The sequence below is a fragment of the Abramis brama genome, assembly GCF_963993115.1.
Source record: "Abramis brama genome assembly, chromosome: 4".
NCBI lineage: Eukaryota > Metazoa > Chordata > Actinopteri > Cypriniformes > Leuciscidae > Abramis > Abramis brama.
Genome location: NC_139966.1, coordinates 6,475,592 through 6,495,940, shown reverse-complemented (window position 1 = coordinate 6,495,940; position 20,349 = coordinate 6,475,592). Strand labels below are relative to the sequence as shown.

Below are 20,349 nucleotides of genomic sequence, written 5' to 3'. Positions count from 1 at the left end.
TTTAGTGTTAGGTGGACTGAGACACGTGTTTACACATGATCTATACCCGTTCATGCGTCTACCTATACGATGAGTGATGTATCAAATGGAACTTGTTTTAAAATATGTATTCGTAAAAAAGACATTCTAGCTTGTTCACATTTTTCTGATAGGCCTAGCGTTTTAAATACTAGCTTTTGTATTTTAAAGGACTGTATCATTTTATTACAGTTAAAGTTATTTTATTATGGATCGTGGGAAAAATTTCCGTGGTCACATGACCTGTCCGGAGGTGGGAGGTAGGGGGGTAGAAGGGGCGTGACAAGCGCAGGAATATTCCCACGGTCTGTGGGAGTGGTCTACCTGTGGCTACTGGACAGATTTCACAGAGGTCAGTCTAACTTTTGGGATGTAACCGTGTGGACGTGCTTCATTGAGCTCCTCACGAGACTTTGTGACTTTTGGAATTAAAATCTCTAAACCTTTGGTCTTGGATATACCTTTTGGATATATGTTTGGATATACCTCTGGTCATGGATATATCCTTGTTGTTGGATAAACCTTTGGTCTTGGATATACCTTTTGGATATACATTTCGGATATACATTTCATGTGGAATATACACTTGTTCTTCTTTCAACAAATGGCATGTAAAAAGCGTAAGACTTTTTAACAATGTTTTAAACTAGTTTGTGTTTTATGTAACAGTTTTACAAATACTGTGTGGATGGATACATTTACTTTTCTGTAAATTATTGATTTTAACATCTTAAAATAGCTAACTCATTTTTAATAACTCTTTTAGAGAAAAATGCAATTTTAACTTATTTCATTAATGTTTTAAAAGTGATGGACAAAAATATACACTTTTAAAGATACTTTATGTAAAATGTAACGTTTTATAAATAATGTGTTAAAGTTAAATGATTATGGATCAACATTTTTTTAAAAATTATCTTTTTGTAATGAAAAACTCTCTTAACTTGTAAATGACTGAACATTGATTTTCAATGTTTTAACATTTATGTTTTAACATAAAATGTTGTTTTAGATGTTTTAATGCTAACACATTTTTATATCTTTAAGAAAATACACACTTTTAAAGGTATTTTATGTAAAATGTAACATTTTATAAATAATGTGTGAAAGTTAAATGATTATGGATCTACATTTTTTTAAAAATTATCTTTTTGTAATGAAAAAAAAAACCCCTCATTTTAAATAACTCTTTTAGAGAAAAATGCAATTTTAACTTATTTCATTAATGTTTTAAAAGTGATGGAGACTTCATGTAATGAAATTACATCTGCCTTCTTTAATAAATAAAAAACACTGATCTCATCCCTGATCATGTCTTTATTGTACATTTCTTAAAAAACGTTTTAATATATATTGTCATAATGTTATTTGTTAAACAATATGATGTTTAAACATTATTGTAACTGGATATATCTTTGGAGATAACGAGACTTTTGTTCTTCTTTCAACAAGTGAAATTGTAAAAACGTAAGTCAGTTTTTAAATGTACGTATGTGTTTACGCGTTTGATATGTTTTAATATTTGTTTCTTGTTGTTATAGATGTTTTAATTCTAACACATTTTGATATCTTTAAGAAAATGCAATTTAAACTTTTAAAAGATACTTTATGTAAAATGTAACATTTTATAAATAATGTGTGAAAGTTAAATGATTATGGATCTACATTTTTAAAAAATGATCTTTTTGTAATGAAAAAACTCTTAACTTGTTATATTTTTCTGTAAATGACTGAACATTGATTTTCAATGTCTTTAAACACAATGTTATTGTGAGAACACTAAAGATATGTGTATTTTAACTTTATACAACGTTTTATATTATTAAATATATAATTTAATATATAATTTAATTTATAATATCTCCCTGGTTCTGTTCACGCCCATATGGGAGGAGCAAGCGTGGGAAGATTCTCACGGTCACGTGACTTGTCCGGAGGTGGGTGGGAGGGGGTAGAAAGGGGCGGGGCTTAAGCGTGGGAAAATTCCCACGGTCAAAAGGGGGCGGGGCTTAAGGGCCATAAATCACTCAAAGTGACATATGTAGCCCTTTAACCTCTCTCTTACAATTATATACACACACACACACACGCACACACACACAACCATGGTTTCATAACCAGTTTTAACCATAGCAGTTAGTATACAACTGTAGTAGCCACAATTATGTACCACTGTCTGACTAGAGTCCATGTAATGTGCTTTGAAGTCATAAACCATGTAGTATACATTTTCTAAAAAAAAAAAAAAAACGCCATGGTGAGTTTTTGTAATAGGAATCACACAGAGGTCACAAGTTAACACGGGCACATTGTTTTGATTCGGACAGCTGCATAGTCACGCCGAGCATGAAATCCAATTGAGACCAACATTCTGCAAGTACATGGCAGTATAGTGAGATAGCTCAACATGTTTATCACGGTGTTCTCACGGAGCGATCGCTTTTCTACACGCGTTCGAACCCCGTGGAAAGATGACTTTTTTTTTTTTTTTAGATCATAGCAATACTTTGTCATTGTCACAAGAATACGAAAGGCATGTAACGAGCAAGTCTGCTTTTATTAGACAGCTTAATATCGCGTCAGCTTGTACTTTCAGAATCGACGAATCTGCTGCAGCGGATGACCTGAACAGGAAGTTGGTCACCAGTTAACACGGTCACCAGATAAACCGTAACACCGGTATTGTCCGCTGTCAAGGCATCGCGAGTTCATGTTTTACAGCAGAAACAGACAAGCACTCGCACCCTTGTTGGTGAACACAACACGATAAGTCCGCTTTAGCAACTCAGCGCGCAGTATTCAGGTCCGATGTCACTTTGAAAAGACGCGCTGGCTAAGAGGAGTTTCGTCAAAGCTGACTAAAAGTGATCGAGGATGGATAATTTCAATGAACTCGTGATATCTTCTTCAGGGCGTAAAAGGAAAATAAAACCTGAAACATTTTCACGGAACCTTACTAAAGCAGCTCGTTTAGTGGTGAGGGAAAAGCTCTCTGAGTCTGTACTGCGTGTACGTTATCACAACAACAAAGTTTGTCAGGCGTCTATGTCAGTTGAGGAGATTCACGTTATGAAGATTAACCGAGTGTTGTATTATTTATCATAGCAATTACTTGGTTTTGTTTGACTCAGAAAGATGAAATGTGAATGTATCTGCTCTGCTAAAAATATATATATATATTTTTTAACATATTAAAGCATACTTTCAATAAACTTTAATTTTGTAATTTACCTGTTATTATTATTATTTTTAATCAAATCAACCCAGCTGCAGTTTGATTGATATTATTTGGAATGCACAATAATAATAAAAAACATGATTTATGCAAATGAACAAGAACGGAGTACTTGCAAATTACCTCTTCTGTTATAAATGTCCCAATTGGGAGAGGGTGTGCAATTTTCAAAGAGTTTAATTAAATGTTCATGTTATATATTTTGATTGCATTTGTGAGTTAATAAAAACGTAACTGGTTGTGTGAACATAATATCTAAATATCGATTAATCGATCGATATAGCCCTGAATCGAATCGAATCGAATCGTATCGTGGAATTTTTTACAGTATCGGAAAATATCGTATCGCTGGCTGAGAGAATCGATATCGTATCGTATCGTGATGAACTGTCCGATTTACACCCCTATTATTGAGCATGCCAGCGCAAGGTCAAAAAGGCATTATTTTTTGCCAATATAGATAAATTTGAATATTTTTTTTCCAATGATACTTTGTCATCCCTGTGTCATCAGAATCAATTTAAAAGTATAATTTAACTATCAACTTTGAAGGCACACGCAATTGTGATTTGTAGTTTTTATTTTAGTGGTGGTAATACAACCATAAAGTTATCACATCTTCACCGTAATACATCACATACCTAAATGATCTACCAGAGCAAAATTTGAACACACAGCAAATATAATTGAAACTCAGGAATTCTTGAGTTCATAACATATACAGTCATGCATTATGACAGAATTACAGGTGCAATTTAATAATCAAACTTTCTTATCGAGTGGATGAGAAATAACACATGAACTGCATTCATACTGTACTACTCAAAGCACTTTAAAATGTGAATGCGTCAACTGTAAATATGTGCAGCATTCACCCATTTGGTCACATAATCACTAAGGTTCTGCCTTTATTTATAATTAATCTTTAGATTGTCATTGTCCAGTTGCACAATGGTTACATAATCTTATCAATGTAGGTGCAAAACCCGAGCTACTAATGTTACAAAAATAAATATTTAAATAAAGTTATATGAAGGGTACCCTCATGGTGTCAGATTCATCTTTTTACTGTTTTTCTATATATAGTTGTTTTTTGCTTCTATTGTATGAGCCTTTCCTGTTTGCACATAAAGCTAAACTCACCATTAGGTTAAAAAGCCTGAATGGCAGTAACCTGGATGCTGTCATTAATAATGTTATATATTTTTAAATTAATATTCTTAGTTATTTTTTTATGTTGTTTTTCTATTACTTAAAACAGCAAACACACAATTTTGTCATTGCAGCTTGAGAAACTCCATGCCATTGGCTACAAACCAGTTCTGCTACTAGGAAAGGAGAACAAAAATAAATAAATTAAAGGGTTACTTCAGGATTTAGCATTAGGGGAGAGTGCGGTGAGTTGTGCCAGTTTTTACTCAAAGTGACTTTAAAGTGAGGCCATGGCAGTAATGCCTTCAACTTAAGGATGTACATATGTTTCAGGATGCGGTGCATCCCTGAGAACAGTAACTTTGGATCTGAAATAAATTGTTTCAGAAATATAGCTCTTGGAAAAAAAGTGGTCTCATGGCACAACTTGCCCCTGGTGCGGGGGAAGTTGTGCCTTTGGGGGAATACATTGGGGTAAATTGTGCCAGTGATTTCTGAAGTAAAACAGAACATTTTAATGTTATGAAACATACTGCTATATGAAAGCAAGATAAATTCAATACAAAATTACTAATTTAAGGTTTATTTAGATATTATCACCCTGGAATACCATAGCATGCATTTTTCCTACTATGGTCAATTGCATAGGGATTTTGTATTGAACTTAACTCTTGATCACAGTGTCATAGAGACAAGGGGGTGGGCTCATTTTGCTCAGACGACCAATCAGTCTCTCAGGATCATTGTGAAGCTATCAAGCTACGCCCTAGCAACCATTTAGAGCACCATAGCAACACAATATATGATATTTGTGAATCATTTCAGGCAAAAAGGCTTTGGCAATAGATGCCGGTTGACATAGCGCTGTCTGTCAATTATGTAACATATAAGAAAGTGACTAGGCTAATTTCTAAACATCCTATTGTGACATAGGCCACTTAAAAATGGAATAAAACTTCTCTTTAATAACATAGTGCAAACTCAAAACTGAAATCAGTGTTAGCTAAATTAAACAAATAACAGGCAGGCCCAAGTAAAACAATGATGAGGCATGCCCATCTCCTCACTTCTCAAGATTATCCCCTGTGAGTATGTAGGTCTAGGTGGTCTGGATCTGGCACAACTTAACCCAGGCCCTTTGGCACAAATCACCCCAGACCCACAAGTTTGAAAAACTAGCATGATCCAGCAGTTAAGAGCTAACATCATGCTAACTGTATAGACTCATTGTGTAGCCTACTAAAGCACTAAAACATGTGAAATGTTTTCAAACTTGTCTATAATTGTTCAGACACTACAATCAAAAAACCTTGATCATAGAAATTTTACTTTGAAAGGGAAAAAACAGTTTTTGCACTAAAATATGCTTAACTCTCATGCCATGTGTCTCTCTTCTTTGGAGGACGAGTAAAAGTGATTGCTTTTCAAAATTATGTGGTCACATGACCAATTTCTTCTATGGTTTTCCAGAAACAAGGATCGAACTACTTCCCCCCCCTGGCACAAATCACCCCACTCTCCCCTAAGCTTTGTATTAGTAGAAAACCTGTAGTATTTTCGAATTACCGTACTTTCCACCCTCATATCCCCCTGAGACAGTGGGATCTCACTCACAGAATGTACACAGTCAGCCGTCTTTCTTTGGAAGCTAAGCAAGCAGGCTCTTGTTCTGTGGAGAAAGCTGAATAGTAGGAGAAAGCTGAGTAAGTAGGGAAAACCATCCTCCTTTTCCCGGACTTGTCCGGCGAGCGAGATCGTTCAAAATGTCCGGGATTCAGCATTTGCGTTCTGCGGTCGCCATTCATTGTTTACATGCAGCTCACCTTTTGTTTCAATCTAACTGAATTCATTCCGATCGGTGAATCTGAATGTAGTGTTTACATGAACGCTAAACAAGTGATCGGTTGATGTGCATTTTACCCTTGCTAAGAAAATTCCCGCTCCTCCGTGAGAGATGCGAGACCCGGCGCGTCTCAGTAATGACGCCACCGGCCTCGCGCCGTTCTCCCGCGGCCGTCAGCCTCGTCCTGCTCGCCACAGTAAACATGATGAATGCCGACTGTAGAACGCAAAAGCCGAATCCCGGACATTTTGGGTGCTCTGTAAATCCCTGGCAAACTCATCATGTAGGCTAAGCCTTGTTGTTTTCAACTGCGCACTCTTACCAGTAGGCGTGGCCTCCTAAGGCAGCGAAGCAAGTGCATTCTGGGAGTTGTTGTCTTTCATCCACATAAGCCAAAAATACATTTTCTGGCTTTTCTCAGTTTAGAAAGCTCCAAATTCAAAAATTTCTTCAGATTTCTTCTACTTAAATGACATATTTTAAATACACATTCATCTTCCCAGAGGTGAAGTATCCCTTTAAGTGCGAAATATTAACGCCTCGCTGCACACTCTCCACCTTTGCCCAGGACTACCTACAGAAGATAGGTTCATTTTATGAATACCTTTGTGAAGGTGAGATGCATGCACTGTCTTAAAGTCACAGTTCACAACTTGTGTTGAGTACTCAAAATATTTTATTAATGTTTAAATCTTAAAGGAATGGCTCACCCCTAAAACTTAAATTCAATCATTCTTTTTTTCTGTTGATGAATGCTTGTATGATCATAGGCTACTCTATGTGACGTCTCTACCAACACATTTAATGTAGACGCAAATGGGTAGAAAAACATAAAAATTCACACCTGGCAAATGATTATGGGAATTGAAGTAAACTTTCAAAACAGTAGTTTCTTGCAACTGCAGATACTCAGACATGTAGATTCTAAGTGTATTGAGCCCTGTTTGTATTAATAGCATGCAGCACACTGGTCTACAATGGGATTTGGCACCCAGAGTTAAGTGCATTCAAGCATACTGTCAACTAATATCGAGGACAGTGCTAAAATGTAGATCATTAAAGGGGGGTACAATGGTGTTTCATGTATTCAGAGTTGTTTACAGTGTTAAAGAGATGGATTCTCATGCTTAACATGGCCAAAGTTTTTAAAAAATATTTTGGACGAATAACGGAGAATTTCTGTGCCGAAAATCTTACTTCCGGGTTGGTACAAGTTTCGGCTGGTTTTTTTTCGACCGTGGATCTAATGACGTAGACCAGAGTGGAACTCCTTATATGAGCATTTCTCCCGGAAAAGCGCGGACACGTCGACCAGAGGAGAGCGAGACCGCGCACATCAACGCGCTTCAACAGGAAATCATCGGCAGCGCTGCATAGTGTCTCCAAAGTGTGTTTTTGGATGTGAGGGAAAGCTTACCAAAGAACCCAGCGTTAGGAACAGTGGATGCAGAAACGAGTTGTGTAGACTGTTTGTTCCCTGCATTTCGACGATGAATGTTTTATATACAAAGCCCAGATCGACGGATTCGCTCTATGGCTCTGGCTTCGCCCACACGGCCCGCCTCCAGACGCTCGTTTTTTTTTCAGGAAAGACTCGGTACAGCCGAGTTTGAATTGTTGAAAAGAAACAATCTTTCTTTTATAAATATAATAAAACTAAAGACTTTTTGGAGATATGAAGGATGCAATACTACTCTATAGGTACTCAAGATTAACAGGAGATTGAGTGAAAATGAGCATTTCACCCCCCCTTTAAAGGAAATAACACAGAGAAAAAGAAAACCATCAAATTTTTGCTGTGGATACACCACAAACTTACACTGCTACTAACTTTGAGGCATAAAGCCCAAAGTTTTTTAGCGCACGCAGTCTAGTCTTAACTGAATAGTTTGACCCAGTCTGTAAACAAACATTATACTTGTCATTTTTTGAATAGATATTATGAGCACTCTGGGTTTTATTTTCCTGACTTAAAGATATATTGTATTGGTTATCGTCATAGAAAATCAATCAAATATATTACAGATATCCACCATAATACATCCAGTAAACTCTCAATAGTTCTCTTGCAATCAAAAGTGCCTTCAAATCTGGTTGGGGAAAATTTGGTATATATTGTTCAAACACATTTACCTAACAGTTAAAACAGGTACAGATCAAGCTTATGGTTAACCTCTATGTTTTAAATAAGCAAAACACAACACTTGTTTAACTTGCACAGGATGGACCCAGGATTCCAGTGGCAATGAGGATCAGCTGATTTCTCTGCAGCTCACACCCTGCAAGGCGAGCCCCACGGAGGGGCAAGTGGAGCAGGCGGAATCCACGGAGGGGCAAGTGGAGCAGGCGGAATCCACGGAGGGGCAAGTGGAGCAGGCTGAATCCACAGAGGGGCAAGTAGAGCAGACGGAATCCACGGAGGGGCAAGTGGAGCAGGCTGAATCCACGGAGGGGCAAGTGGAGCAGGCTGAATCCACGGAGGGGCAAGTGGAGCAGGCTGAATCCACGGAGGGGCAAGTGGAGCAGGCGGAATCCACGGAGGGGCAAGTGGAGCAGGCGGAATCCACGGAGGGGCAAGTGGAGCAGGCTGAATCCACGGAGGGGCAAGTGGAGCAGGCGGAATCCACGGAGGGGCAAGTGGAGCAGGCGGAATCCACGGAGGGTCAAGTAGAGCAGGCTGAATCCACTGAGGGGCAAGTGGCGCAGGCTGAATCCACGGAGGGGCAAGGTAATTAGAACAAGTTTAAAGAGTTACAGTTTATATTTGTAAAGTCCAAAAGTGTTTGACCCATGGGTTACCTAAACTTTACTCGATTTCCAGTGTTTTTCCCCCATAGAGCTTGATGCAGGTTAGGGCTCTTTTCAACGAAATGAACTCAAACACACCATGCTATAACTTTTTTGCTGCTTGATAAAGTAAAACTCACTAGGTGATGATACACAGGGCAACTTTTTGAGCAATGTTGCTGGGCAATCTTGCCGAGCGATTGTTACTTGGGCACTTTCACATTGAAAATGGGCAACACATTTCTATCTGGATAATTTAGATGGGTTGTGGGCCCTGTGTCTCATCTGGTTGCCCGTTGACGGCAACATTGCTCAAAAAGTTGCCCTGTGTATCATCACCTACAGGGTTCTCATTTTCAATGGATAATCTGCTAGAAAAGTTGATCTGATATTACATAATTAGATAGATTATAGGTCTATCTGATTCTGTACTAGGGCTGTTGGAAGGAATTTTGTGAGTCTATTAAAAATCTAAAAGTAAAATAAGTACTACTAATCAAATGCTGAAATTACTAGGCCAAATTTTACTATTAAAGATATTAGGATAATTCGAATATTCAAAATAATTGGGAATGTCAATGTCCCATGAACACTTAAAGGGATACTTCAGGATTTAGCATTAAGCTTTGTATTAGTAGAAAACCTGTAGTATTTTCGAATTACCATGCTTTCCCCCCTCATATCCCCCTGAGAGGAGAGATTTATGTATTTTTTGTCTGGAAAAAATCCTCCGATGACGCAAAAATCGTCATTTTGCATCATCGGAGGATTTTCTGTCCTGAGGCTAAAGACTACAGCCAGTAGATGGCGTTGTTCCGCATGTTTTCAGCCCGCCCATAGAGGGTGGGATCTCACTCACAGAATGTACACAGTGTCAGCCGTCTTTCTTTGGAAGCTAAGCTAGCAGGCTCTTGTTCTGTGGAGAAAGCTGAGTAAGTAGGGGTTACCATCCTCCTTTTCCCTGACTTGTCCGGCGGTCGAGATCGTTCAAAATGTCCGGGATTCGGCTTTTGCTTTCTGCGGTCGCCATTCATTGTTTACATGCACACCTCTTGTTTCAATCTAACTGAATTCATTCCGATCGGTGAATCTGAATGTAGTGTTTACATGAACGCTAAACGTGATCGGTTGATGTGCGTTTTAACATTGCTAAGAAAATTCCCGCACCTCCGTTGCGAGACCTGCGCGTCTCAGTAATGACGCCACCGGCCTCGCGTCGTTCTCCCGCGGCCGTCAGCCTCGTCCTGCTCGCCACAGTAAACATGATGAATGGCGACTGTAGAACGCAAAAGCCGAATCCCGGACATTTTGGGCGATCCCGAAATCCCAGGCAGACTCGTCACAGAGACTCACTGGTAGCCTAACCTTGTTTTAAACTGCGCTCTCTTACCAGTAGGCGTGGCCTCCTAGGGCAGTGAAGCAAGTGCATTCTGGGAGTTGTTGTCTTTCATCCACATGAGCCAAAAATACATTTTCTGGCTTTTCTCAGTTTAGAAAGCTCCAAATTAAAAAATTTCTTCACATTTCTTCTACATAAATGACCTATTTTAAATACACATTCATCTTTCCAGAGGTGAAGTATCCCTTTAACTTAACCATTCTCCCACCCCTTGCGTTCCCTGAACAAGTCAGCGCAGGATCAGCGCTTGTTGAAACAAATTAGGATTATCACAAACAGGATGGACATAAACGAGAAAATGAAACACGTGGAGTTAATGGAGCAACCTCAATTCAATCGCAATAAGAATGCATGTACTTTACACCTATTAATACATGTACTGCCACACTTGTGCGATGTTGTGATCTTCAAGAATTTTAAATAATAAGTTAAAGATTTATTTGGTATATGAGTAATTTTCTTTCTCCAAACCCACAGCTGTCTTCACAGGGTCAGCCAGGGGCACAGTCGCAAGTCAAAAAAAAAAAAAAAGTCAGGTATGTAAATAATGTTTGTCCGTCCTTCGGATGAGACGTTAAACTGAGGTCCTGACTCTCTGTGGTCATTAAAAATCCCAGGGTGTCCTTCGAAAAAGTAGGGTGCGGTGGGGTGTAGGGGTGTAACCCCTGCATCCTGGCCAAATTTGCCCATTGGCCCCTGTCCATCATGGCCTCCTAATCATCCTCATATACTGATTGGCTTCATCACTGTCTCCTCTCCACCAGTAAGCTGGTGTGTGGTGAGCGTTCTGGCGCAATATGGCTGCCGTCGCATCATCCAGGTGGATGCTGCACATTGTTGGTGGTTGAGGAGATCCCCCCTTCAATGTAAAGCGCTTTGAGTACCCAGAAAAGCGCTATATAAATGTAATGAATTATTATTATTATAATTAGGGTAATTATTGGTGGTTCTGATGATAACTGTTACCATAGCTTGGTAACTATGAAACTCAATGAAACTCATTAGTCAAGCAGATTCTCTAATAAGTAAATTAATTACTTAAATAGAATTTAAAGGGGACCTATTATGCTAATTTCCAGTTCTCACTCTCCGACATCTTCGTCTGAAAAACAGAGGCATGTGAAATTTGAGAATTTTGAAAATGCTGAACAAATTAAAGAAATTGTGCACAAAAAAAACGTATGCGCTCAATTGAGGTGGATAAACTAAGACGGAAACACGTTTCATGAATAAATCCCTCAAAGTTCAACAAAAAAACTTGTGTGACTTTGCCTCAGAGGATTTGAGTGGATAGATCTAGACTCACTGGAATCGCCAATAGGAGTTAGTTGGACCATTTTAATAAACTGTTACAGCTATCCCCACCCCGAGCCGCCATAACACAGATAACAGTTTAGACACGCAAGTTTGGAGTTAGCATTCTTCCCACCATGTCTGTTTCATATCCTATGGTTGAAATTTATATAGTGTTTTTGATATGTTCTATTCATGGCATCTAAACTAATCCAAGACATGTTTTTAAATATTATAGTTAAATAAAGTGTGACAAACTTACCTGATTTCCTCTTTCCACTTTCTTCAAATTGACATTGTTTCGACACCTGTGGAAATGGTGAACCTGTGATACAAACACATAGTCAGTACATAACGGGTGAGATTTCATCTAACGTAATGCTTCCGTGTTATTTCCAATAGTGCTGTTCAAAATAAATAAATAAATACTAATAACCTTTACTGCAAATGCATGAGACTACATTAAAATGTCCAGTTATCTGTTAAATGTACATATTCAAAATCGCACTGTTAAATAATAACTCATTCATTTGAAATACCTCTTAATTTAACAGTAAAAGTGAACTCAATCATGGTCAACCAATACATGTTGAATCACAAAACATTATGATGTATACACGCATGTAGAATGGGTGCAAAGTGCATGACCCGTGTGTGTTCACAAGATGGCAGCCCTTGTCCATTAATCAAAGGGAACACTCTGCAAAATGAAGAACAGAACAGTGTAAAGACATAAAAAAAACACATTTAACAAGTCATGTAGAACCAGACAGTCACATTAACTCCACTGCATTCACATGTACAGTTTGTTCTTACTCAGATTATGCTACAAGAGCTCAATACCATATCATATATAATAATATATTATTATGGTCTCCTCATTTAAAATATATATGTTTCCAATATAACCAGTAAAACTCATGTGATGACATTAGTTCATATGCATTTTAGTATGAGTAAATCTAATTACAAAATAATAATAAAAAAATATAGATGCCCATTTACCACTATTAAAACTGATATCACACCGTGACTGGAGCAGAGCAACATATAAAAGTGTACCTGTCCAATTTGGGTCCGTCAAAGAAGAATAAAAAACTTGTGATGATTATTGTAGACTGTTCTGATAAATGGTCTTGCTGGATTAAGCAGGCCCTAAAGCATTTGGTCTCATTCACTAAGCACCCGAAAACAAAGTTTTTAACGAACAAATCTTGATTCTCTAAAAGCTCTCGTACTAAAAAAAAAAACAGTTTGTATATTCAGTTACTGATTTAGACACGATCAACATTCGAATCCTGAAATTAATTATTGAAATGTGAGCTTGGGCTACAGTCAAGTGGGCGCCAATCATGAAGTATTTAAGTGAAAGAGTTAGCCATGGCTCGCAAGGAAAAGGTTACAGATTCAGTCTAACAGTATGAAAATAGAAGAAAGACATTGCTTAATGTCTAATGCAGAAAATTGTTAATATATATATATATATATATATATATATATATATACGCTTAATACTCTATGTTAATACTTGAATAAATAAATAAAAATTACTATTAGACAAATCTTTCTGCAATTTTACATTTTCAAAAAAAACTCATTCTGTATGATTTATAAACTTGTGGCAAGGGGGCCCCAAGAGTCAGTCTGCATTCAGGTTGAAGTCCTCACCAGGATAGAAAAACATGGACACACACACACACACACACTAATTACTTTTATTATTAATAACACTAATAAAACACACTAATAAAAATATGATATAAAGTATGTAACAAAAATAAAGAACATAAAGATTTAAGAAAAACTGCAAAAATGAAATGAAACACTGGTCAATCTGGGGGAGGGAAAGGGGGAGCAAAAATGCTTTACTTTTTCACACGTTGCTTTATAATGGCCCTCTTCACCTTCTCGTTGACATTCTTCAGCTGGGCCATTTTTTTAACCTGTCCGACCCTTACGGGTGAAATGCGGCGTGGTCTCAATTTTCTTCTTATTGACTGGAACGGGGAAATCTCAGCAATCGGGGGGTTGTTTGGCGAGGGGACTGGCGAACCCTCCTGGCTGCTTGTCGCTGAGCCTTCTCCACTCTGCCCTGGTGCATCACCTTCAGACAGGCCCTCTTCACCCTTCCAAAGAAAATACATGGTGAAGGATTGATCATCATTGTGCCAATAAATACAGTATTATAGACTCAGTATGTTTACAGGATATCTATTTACCTGGCTGGTCTCAGGACTCATCTCAGGAGAGCCTGATGTGTCACCCGAGGCTTCTTCGGATGCCTTCACCCTCTTCCTAGGTTCGTCCATTTTCCGGCCAGGGCGTACTCGCTTGACCCCCGCTGTACTGTCGTCCTCCCCTTCCAGCGCAGCCTCGAAAAGCCTCCGGTGCTCAACAGTCTGCTTGGCGGACAAGTTAGTCACACAAAACCTGTCCGCCGTCTGAACGTCGTGGCACATGAATTTTGCCATTTTCATTCTTTCGGCTTCTGAATGAGTGAATTTGGCCTAGAAATAGAGAGAAAGAAGGAGAAAACAAAAAACAGTTTGAGGATACAACACCTAACTAAATGTCTCTGAAATGTGCCCTGCACACTGTACACACTCATTGTGCATGCATTACATAGTGACTTTAAATTATACATTCGCGTATCTAGTATATTTTGAAGTCACTGTTTAATGCACACTGACGATGACATTTCTGAAAACATCAAGTTAAAACAATGCAAGTGTACTCACTCAGTGTCGACCCATGATCGCTTTCGTCAGGATCCTGTGGCTGCTGGCTGGTGGAGGGATCCAAATCGCTGGACGACGGCTGCACGGTGGAAGTGTGGGCAGAAGGGTCAGACCCGATAGAAGAGATCAGTCTCCTGGTCGCCTTGGTTAAGCAGCCCGCACCCCTGGATTCTGACCAGCGTGTCGTTGCTATGGTTAAGGTTGCTGATTTCAGCTTCAACTTTTCAATTCGATTTTTACAGCCAGGGTTGCTGCACTCTTCCTCCTCCTCTTCTTCAAATGGCACATCAGCTTCCTCTGTGTCCGGACCCAAATCCAGGGTGCTAACCAGTGGCACCAGTGGTAATTTCAAGTAATTTTACAAGTATTAAATAGTCTCTTACTCTAAATGATACGTTCACGCCCTCTATTCAATTTTGAAGTGAGTCACTGTTTAATGCAGTCTCAAGTATACTTTCAAGTAAGACACAGAGCAGTGATTGTACATGCATTAGATAGTGACTTACTTTAAATTATACATTCAGGTCTCTAGTATATTTTCAAGTAAGACACTGTTTAATGCACTGATTGTACATGCCACACAGGGGACACAACACAACACACTGATGTACATTACAGCCATTAATTATGCACAATTTGCATAATATTCAACTGTCCACAGACAGCCTATAGGCGACCCGTCAAACAGGTTACAGGTGGGATGCTGTTTTTGACTTAGAAATTTTCAGCGGGTCAATTCCTGTAACGATTTGGGGATTTCACACAATGTGGTGAAGGCCAGTGAGTAACTTATTAAGTTACAGGTGGGATGCTGAGTTTGACCGGATGTATCTCGAGAACTAAGCCGACTTGGGGCTCCATACTCTGGGGTCATGGGGGTCCCACTGGTACCTCCCCATGCCCAGAGTATGGAGCTCCAAGTCGGCTTTGTTCCCGAGATACACCTGGTCAAAGTTCCACAGGAAGTGGCCATATCTCAAGAACGAAGCTGACTTGGGACTCCATACTCTGGGGTCATGGGGGGACCATGGGTACCTCCCCTCGCCCGGAGTAAGAATAGGCTGTTATGTGGCAGTTTAGGCGCTTTGTGGACATAATGATGAAATATAGGCAGTTAGGTGGCACTTTAGGCTGTTCGTGGACATAATGGTGAAGGATAGGCACTTAGGTGGATGAATAGGCTGTTCCTGGGATGAGAGGAAGACTAGGATGAAGAGTAGTCACTTAGCTGGCACTTTAGGCGCTCTGTGGACGAATTAATGAAAAATAGGCGCCTAGGTGGACGAATAGGCTGTTCGTGGGACGAGAGGAAGAATACGGTGAAGAGTAGTCACTAAATAATGGTATATGCCACACTAAACGATTATATCTAAATATAACATACCGTACCTTCTCAATTGGGGCAAACATGATGATTTTGCAGAATATGATGCATGGCTGTATGTTAAACTACTGAAAAGTGTAAATTAAGAAATTAAAATAAGCTCAACCGTAAACATCCACAGCAGTGAAATGCAACACACATTAATTAATGCAGCAATAATATTAATCCAAAAACATTATAAAACACTGACAGCCAACATTTTACAGCACAATGACTAATTACTCACTGCTAATTACTTATTACTTTTACTTGCATTGCAAATTGTGTATTCTAAAGAAGAAACATTTTATTACTTGATTAATATAACAATTTATCCAAAATAAATATCAAACAGGTCTCTTGTATTTGTAAATGTATTTCTGCATCAGTGTGGGGCAAAGAAAATACCTAAAACAATTTATAGACTGTTGTGCAGTCACAGACTATTATAAGTTAGTTGCAGCCCTTTTCTCGCTCATACGTGGCCGTTAAATAAACAGAAAATATGAAATGGCCGAACATTAGATGACACACGGTGTAACGTTATGTTGACAGCAGCGGTGCAGAAATAACTTTTAACATGGAGCCGATGATACATTTAGAAAATCAATTTTAATGGACTACAAGTAACAGAAACACGTTCCTCGTGCAGATTATCACAATATAACTTGCTTGTGTGGAGATTAAAAGTAAATAGGATTTGCAGTGCTGCCACTGTCGTCTTCACAAGTGCTTCGGGATGCTTTTGCTTCGCGTGTTCATGCTGCTTCACGTATCTGTGCACAGCAGTTGTGCTGCATTGAAGCTATTTCCAGTTCACAGAGCTCACACAGCGCCATGTGTTGAGTTTCAGTCTAAAATACTCCCAAATTTTAGACAGCCAGAGGCTTGGTCTTATAGCTGCAGCTTGTTAGTGAGAATCCGTACTTACACCAGATTGAGCGACACACGTTATGTGAATCAATTTATTTTCGTAAACTATTACGTCAATGAATCACCCCAGCCCTAGACTATATTGAATACATTGTCAAATGTTATGCTAAGTTTTCAATTACTGTCAGCTCACTTGACTAGCAGGCCGTGTAGTCTTGTTTACAGGACAAACACATACCTGAGACTTAATGCTGTGTATGGAAGTTTGATGTGTTTTTATCTTTTTTTGTAGTCATGGATGACCTGACCAGTTTCATAACAGCAGTTCTTCCAGACTGTAGACTGCAACCTTTAATGGATGAACTTGAAAGTCTTGGTGTTAAATACTGTAGAGCAGGGGTTCTCAAACTTTTTGGGACCAGGGACCCCTTAGAGCGGAATAAAATGTCCAAGGACCCCCTCATAACAATAACTGTGATTAATATGCTTAAAACTATTTGTACTCTTAAATACCATTGGAATTAATTGCATTGTAATCTTTTTCACCCTAAAAACTTAAGACCTGTTTTATAGAACAGAAACACATTTCAGTTTAAATCATGTTAATACCACTTATATACTTGTAAACAGTGGGTCTTTTATTCAAATTTTATTTGGACTCAATAGCATTTACACAAGTAATTTATCTTAAAAACTTTCCCAAACATTAAAATTCCCTAGATTAAAATTTAAACCTTAACATTTTACATAAAAAAAAATAGTTCACCAAAAATGAAAATTGTGTCATTTACTCACCCTCAAGTTGTTCCAAACCTGAATGAGTTTCTTTCTCCAGCTGCACACAAAAGAAGATATTTTGAAGAATGTCTGTAACCAGACAGTTGATGGACCCCATTGACTTCCATATGTTTTTTAAAAAAAGTACCAGTAACTGTTTGGTTACCCACATTCTTCAAAATATCTTCTTTTATCTGACGGATAAAAAAAAGAGAACGGAAAAATTTAAATCTAGCCTCTTAACTTTATTTTACAACTAGGCTAGGCTACTGTATATCCGCGATTCACTCTTCTCTCTGGATATGCGCGCAGACACACTCGAGCTGTGTCCCAATGTGAAGGCTGCATCCTTCGAAGGACTGAAGACTTCAAGGATGCAGCTTATGCGTCCTCCGTAGGATTTCCTAATTGTGCAGCCAGGTGTTCCCGATTACCGCTCCAGGCGCCAAGCAACGATGCGAGAGTATGCTGCCATCCTGACAATTCATTTGATATGCTATGGAGCCAGAATTGGCTATTGTCATTTTTATGTTTTATATTTTACTGGAGGACATGGTATTAAGGATGTTTCAGGTCATACTTTCGGCTTAGCCGAAGATTCAAATGTTCATTTATATCTTACCTTGATGCGATTTTGTAGGCTAGTGAATTCTTTTTATTATGCACATAAATGGACCATGGTAAATACATTTACACAGGTTTTTAACCCCATTTGAATATAAAACCCATGTGAATATAAAAAGTCCAGTGCGAATGTTACTCCCGCTCGTCATCGGCAGCTGTCAGTCACTGTTGCTTGGCGACAAGAACAGTCCTCCGTAGGCTAGACCGGTCCGAACGCTTCAGATGCGCCCTTTGAAATGGGACGGAGCTGTAGTTAGCAACAATTTGTTAATATTGTGACAATAGACCTACATTTTGTTACATTTTGTTTGTTTATTTCTGCATCACAGAAATAAATGATAATTTAAAGTATAATAAATTGAAAACCAATTATTTTAAATTGTAATAATATATCACAATATTACATTTTTCTTCTGTATTTTTGATCAAATAAATGCAGGCTTGATGAGCAGAAGAAACTTCTTTCAAAAACATTAAACATAGTAATGTTTCCAAACTTTTGGCCTGTAGTGTAGGTCACTTTTAAAATAATGTCATATTTTATAATTATATCCTGGCCATGGATGCATTAATCATTTCATCTGTCTTTCAAAGATGTCAGGTAAAAAGCAATTAAGCATCCTCTCATTCGCCCTGAGAGGAAAGTCCCCTAAAAAGGGCAGGTTAGAGGATGCTGGCCCAGAGAAGGTGGCGAAAAGGGTAGCTCCATTAGAGGAGGAGACAGAGGAGACAGAGGAGACAGTGCAGGTGAAAGGCAACAAGTCCAAAAAGGCAACAAACACTTACAATAAACAACACCAGTCATAATCTCTCTCTCTCTCTCTCTCTCTCTCTCACACACACACACACGGAAATTGAATAAATACTTTGTATTTGAGCAATTATTAATAACAAAAACACTAATAATAATATTATTAATGAAACACCCCCACTCATGTGACCCGTCCAAAAAATATGCCCCCCCACCCTTGACCCCCCTGATGGGGGGGGGGGGGGGGTGTCACTCTTGCCTGTCTTCAAAACTTGAGAGCCCTGGAGTTACCATCACTGCGCTCTCAGATACAGGGCAGGACACCCCGAGAGCGATCCCATGCAACATTTAGTGGAAAAACACCAACTTAATCCAACAATTCAGTTCAGACACGCAAAAGTAAAAGAAATAGGGAACATAACCAAAGAAGAATACATACAAGACTGGCAGATATAGGTCGGAGAGAGACTTTTGACTTTTTAGGTCTTCTTTAATCAATCAATAAATACATAAGAGCCTTATTAAATAATCATAATAACAAACAACATTCCACCAAACAGAAAACATTTGTGCCTACTTACAGTACATTTATACATGCATTAAAATATGTTTTTTTTTTAAAAAAAATTAAATATTAAACACTCATCAACATCAACATCACAAATACAATGATTTACAGCCCATTTACCTTTAAACATCTCCATGTCATTGACCAATTTATAATATGTAAACTCAATTTTAATACCAGATTTTAATAACCCTTTTAAAACAGACACAACATCAGTTGACCCAGCATTGATCAATAGATGTTTTCTTGATAGCCATACGGCCAATTTTGCCTGACCAAAAAGAAAATTTAACAGAACATGTTCTTCCCTCCTACTTTTAATATACTTTGGTCCATAAATAAAAAGTACTGGAGTAAAAACACACACAACACATCTGCAGATGGTGAGGAGCAGGATTAGCGCTTAAAACCATTAAGAGCAACGATGGCAGAAGGGACAAAGCTTTTACTGAAGCGTGCCCGCTTCCACCTCAAAGTCCTGTACCTGCGGCCTGAGGGCAGCAGGCAGAAGTGGCTGTGGAGGGGATGATCTGGGTCTCTGCTGACAGTCCGGGCCATGCGTGTGATGGCTTTATTGTTTTGGTGGCCGAGGTCTATAATAGGCAGGCTGATGATTTTGGATGCAATGTAGGTGACCTTGGTGAGTTTATTTCTATTGGTGATGGATAGCATATTATAGTAACAGGGTGAGCAGCAAAGAAGGATGGGTTGGATGATGCTGGTGTATAACAGTAAGAGATGTTTAGGGGTGACACAGAGGGCACGGAGCTTGCGGAGAATGTGAAGTTTCTGCTGGTAACGTTTATGAATATTGATAACATGTTGCTCAAAGGTAAGTTTATTGTCCAGTGTAAGTCCGAGGTATTTGAAGTGACTGACACGTTCAACTATTTTGTTGTGAATGATAGTAGGTGCCAGGTCCGGGGTG

General features: G+C 38.7%; 1 long non-coding RNA gene across 1 annotated transcript in view; it reads right to left on the bottom strand.

Moving 5' to 3' along the window:
* Window positions 1-20,349, bottom strand: part of LOC311081627 — a 525,325-nt gene that overhangs the window by 58,429 nt on the left and 446,547 nt on the right. The window lies entirely within an intron of this gene.